General features: G+C 53.7%; 1 non-coding gene across 1 annotated transcript in view; it reads left to right on the top strand.

Annotated features, from left to right (window-relative positions):
* Positions 1-3,877: 3,877 nt before the first annotated feature.
* LOC126197196 (small subunit ribosomal RNA) overlaps positions 3,878-5,000 on the top strand; it is a 1,909-nt gene continuing 786 nt past the window's right edge. Inside the window, exon 1 of the ribosomal RNA XR_007539582.1 lies at positions 3,878-5,000. This exon is cut by the window's right edge and continues 786 nt beyond it. This is a non-coding gene — a ribosomal RNA (small subunit ribosomal RNA).

Here is a 5,000-nt window from a genome sequence, read left to right as displayed (position 1 = left end):
CACAAAGCCTGCATCCACTGTCCACCACAAGAGCACCAACGCCAGTCCCTGCGCCGCACGACGTCGTCCACCGACAATCACGCCACCCGCCCCCGTACGTGCCTCACGTCACCTGCCCAAATTGCAACTCCAGCGGATGAACGGCGGACTTTTCTCGCAGTCGTAAGTTGCAATCCACCCCTATATCATCCGTTTCATGAAGCGTTTTATCCAAGATGCGAAATTCCCGCTGTCCCTACACATGCTCTAAGTCTGTGCGCGATTGCGTGCTCACAGTACGGATTCCGATGCTGAGCGATCAGCTAGGAAGCGCCCCTACCATATCGGTCCCCATGGGCGTTGCACTCGCAGTCGCAAAGACTCTGGCAATGGCTAAAAGCGCTCCGCAATATATCACGCAGACGGGTAATGACGGTCCGAGCGCTCAGTGTGAGGAGAGCATTACTGAGCCCTGACCCACAAGCAGGTTGTAGCGTATCCCACCCGCAGACATGTGACGTTGTCACACGACCAGTTGTCACTAATCGACTCATTGCTGATAATCATATGCCATACACCGGGGAAAGCTGCCGCAAGGGGTAGCTACGTAGTGCAGTCGCACCTCTACTACTGTACAGAGATAGAACACCACGAGACTGCAACCAGATTAAACTGATACATGGAGCTGATAACTAATAGATGCAGAGCCATCGGAATATAGATGACATACGACATACAACTGTCCCTATACATGCTGACAGTCTGTGCACACAATGTGAACTACACGTCACCCAGACACCCTATCACACACTACTCTCTGGCTGTAACAGACACAATATCTAAGCACCACCATGGAACAACATCCAGTGCATCCTCTCCGCCACATTACACCATTCACACTATGATAACAAAACCAGGAGGTCCACCCCAAAAACAGAATATCTCACACTTCCAACAACCATCATTACGCAGATAAGCCACAAACACCCACACATGTGCTACACAGGGGTGCAGCCAACACCACCACACTGGCGTGTCTCACAGCATATAAGCAATGGCAGAAATGAAAGACACAGGTCTGCCACTCCCTTGCCACACCCACAGAACCGGCGCACCACCTCCCCTGAGCCAAAGGTGCATCCTGACGTGACACATCTCAGGGTGCCTCAGGCGTCCACTTACCATCATCACTATGAACGAACCTCGTCCCCTCCCCCCTCATACACCATCCCTTAACCTAACCTATGTTGCACCTTAACCTAACCTATGTTGCGCCTTAACCTAACCTATGTTGCGCCTTAACCTAACCTATGTTGCGCCTTAACCTAACCTATGTTGCGCCTTAACCTAACCTATGTTGCGCCTTAACCTAACCTATGTTGCGCCTTAACCTAACCTATGTTGCGCCTTAACCTAACCTATGTTGCGCCTTAACCTAACCTATGTTGCGCCTTAACCTAACCTATGTTGCGCCTTAACCTAACCTATGTTGCGCCTTAACCTAACCTATGTTGCGCCTTAACCTAACCTATGTTGCGCCTTAACCTAACCTATGTTGCGCCTTAACCTAACCTATGTTGCGCCTTAACCTAACCTATGTTGCGCCTTAACCTAACCTATGTTGCGCCTTAACCTAACCTATGTTGCGCCTTAACCTAACCTATGTTGCGCCTTAACCTAACCTATGTTGCGCCTTAACCTAGCCTATGTTGCGCCTTAACCTAACCTATGTTGCGCCTTAACCTAGCCTATGTTGCGCCTTAACCTAGCCTATGTTGCGCCTTAACCTAGCCTATGTTGCGCCTTAACCTAGCCTATGTTGCGCCTTAACCTAACCTATGTTGCGCCTTAACCTAACCTATGTTGCGCCTTAACCTAACCTATGTTGCGCCTTAACCTAACCTATGTTGCGCCTTAACCTAACCTATGTTGCGCCTTAACCTAACCTATGTTGCGCCTTAACCTAACCTATGTTGCGCCTTAACCTAACCTATGTTGCGCCTTAACCTAACCTACGTTGCGCCTTAACCTAACCTACGTTGCGCCTTAACCTAACCTACGTTGCGCCTTAACCTAACCTATGTTGCGCCTTAACCTAACCTATGTTGCGCCTTAACCTAACCTATGTTGCGCCTTAACCTAACCTATGTTGCGCCCTAACCTAACCTACGTTGGGCCCTAACCTAACCTACGTTGGGCCCTAACCTAACCTACGTTGGGCCCTAACCTAACCTACGTTGGGCCCTAACCTAACCTACGTTGGGCCCTAACCTAACCTACGTTGGGCCCTAACCTAACCTACGTTGGGCCCTAACCTAACCTACGTTGGGCCCTAACCTAACCTACGTTGGGCCCTAACCTAACCTACGTTGGGCCCTAACCTAACCTACGTTGGGCCCTAACCTAACCTACGTTGGGCCCTAACCTAACCTACGTTGGGCCCTAACCTAACCTACGTTGGGCCCTAACCTAACCTACGTTGGGCCCTAACCTAACCCACGTTGCGCCCTAACCTGACCTGTAATTGTTATATGAATTGAAACATTCATGTAGCGTTGCCTAATCGCAACCCTCTCAACATAGGTCAGTGCTCGCACTCTCTGGTGTCCTGCGTATTGATTCATGTTACGGTGCGTACCCTCACAACATCTAGCGAGTGTTGCGTACGTTCCACATGGTCCCGCTATCCACTGTAATGTGTACTGCTGTAAGACGTATATCGCCCCCCTGTCGCCTCTAGTTCGTCAGGCGGGAGTTTGCGTGTTCAATGAGCTTCGCAGCTGTGCAATGGCATTCGCATACGTACGCGGGCCACCTTCCACGTGTTCTCTCGTGCATACGTCGCAGCATGTATGTGGGCTGATGTGGCGTGTCGTGACGCATATCATCCAGGCATGCAAGACCCACTGAATTTGCAAATGTAGATGGACGTCTACGTTTGCTGCCCAAGTTACGCAAATGAACCGGAAATCCGTTGTTGCGCGGTTGTTTACGCTGGAGGTGAATCATTGATTGCGAAAATCGGTACAGGTATTAACTGGTTGCTTCAGCGACACCCGTCATACCCACGAACGTGAGTGGGCATGTGGGTATGAAGCGATACGCGGCGGTGGCTGGGTGGGACCGTCCCCGGCCGGTGAGGGGGGAGCGCCCGGCGTGCTGGCCGCGCGCTGCGTGGGCGCACGCGCTACAGCCGGCTGGTGGGGGCGCCCAGTGGCAGGCGCGCCGGCCGACGGACGCGGCAGGCGGCGCAGCTGCGCGCCGGCGCACCCAGCGCGCGGCGCCGTGCGGCCAAAGTGGGTCCTCGCGGGCCCGGTGCGAAGCGCGGTGGACATCTGCAGTGTGCTGGTCCGATTGAGGACTGTGTGCGTTGAGGATGCGCCGCCGCCCGGCACTCGGCGCCGCGACGCCGTCTGCTGCTCGGTCGCCCCCGCGGTTCTCGCAGGTGGTTTGTATCGCAGCTGTGCGGATGTGTTGGCGCGTGCGCTGTGCTGGGAGAGTTCGCTTTGGCACCCAAGTGGGGCTCTGCCCCTCTGTGGCGCTGGCGTTGGAGCTGCCCGGCCACTGTTTGTGGCCGCGTGTTGTCTCCCGCCGGCAACACCACGACAGCACGCTCCCGGGCCTCTGTCAGCAGCGGCAAGCTCAGTTGGGAGCACGGGTGGTCGCACTGAAAGCGTCTACTCGCCTATCTCCGGGCGATTGCGCCTCTCTCGAACCCGACCAAGTACTTAGGACGGCGCTGCGCGCCGCCGGGACCTGAGAGGGTTTCGAGGTGTATCGTGCAGGGGAGCCCAGCCTCCTCCTGTTTGCGGAATAATTGAGCGGACGCTTGCGTGTTCGCGCGGGCCTCCGGGACACACTCCCGGGCGGCCGGCTGCTCAGCTCTAGTTGACGCAGCTCCCTGGTTGATCCTGCCAGTAGTCATATGCTTGTCTCAAAGATTAAGCCATGCATGTCTCAGTACAAGCCGCATTAAGGTGAAACCGCGAATGGCTCATTAAATCAGTTATGGTTCCTTAGATCGTACCCACGTTACTTGGATAACTGTGGTAATTCTAGAGCTAATACATGCAAACAGAGTCCCGACCAGAGATGGAAGGGACGCTTTTATTAGATCAAAACCAATCGGTCGGCTCGTCCGGTCCGTTTGCCTTGGTGACTCTGAATAACTTTGGGCTGATCGCACGGTCCTCGTACCGGCGACGCATCTTTCAAATGTCTGCCTTATCAACTGTCGATGGTAGGTTCTGCGCCTACCATGGTTGTAACGGGTAACGGGGAATCAGGGTTCGATTCCGGAGAGGGAGCCTGAGAAACGGCTACCACATCCAAGGAAGGCAGCAGGCGCGCAAATTACCCACTCCCGGCACGGGGAGGTAGTGACGAAAAATAACGATACGGGACTCATCCGAGGCCCCGTAATCGGAATGAGTACACTTTAAATCCTTTAACGAGTATCTATTGGAGGGCAAGTCTGGTGCCAGCAGCCGCGGTAATTCCAGCTCCAATAGCGTATATTAAAGTTGTTGCGGTTAAAAAGCTCGTAGTTGGATTTGTGTCCCACGCTGTTGGTTCACCGCCCGTCGGTGTTTAACTGGCATGTATCGTGGGACGTCCTGCCGGTGGGGCGAGCCGAAGGCGTGCGGCCGCCTCGTGCGTGCTCGTGCGTCCCGAGGCGGACCCCGTTGAAATCCTACCAGGGTGCTCTTTATTGAGTGTCTCGGTGGGCCGGCACGTTTACTTTGAACAAATTAGAGTGCTTAAAGCAGGCAAGCCCGCCTGAATACTGTGTGCATGGAATAATGGAATAGGACCTCGGTTCTATTTTGTTGGTTTTCGGAACCCGAGGTAATGATTAATAGGGACAGGCGGGGGCATTCGTATTGCGACGTTAGAGGTGAAATTCTTGGATCGTCGCAAGACGAACAGAAGCGAAAGCATTTGCCAAGTATGTTTTCATTAATCAAGAACGAAAGTTAGAGGTTCGAAGGCGATCAGATACCGCCCTAGTTCTAACCATA

The sequence above is a fragment of the Schistocerca nitens genome, chromosome 7 (genome assembly GCF_023898315.1).
Source record: "Schistocerca nitens isolate TAMUIC-IGC-003100 chromosome 7, iqSchNite1.1, whole genome shotgun sequence".
In the NCBI taxonomy this organism is placed as follows: Eukaryota; Metazoa; Arthropoda; class Insecta; order Orthoptera; family Acrididae; genus Schistocerca; species Schistocerca nitens.
Note: the sequence above shows the minus strand (reverse complement) of the source record. Positions and strands in the feature narration are given on the sequence as shown.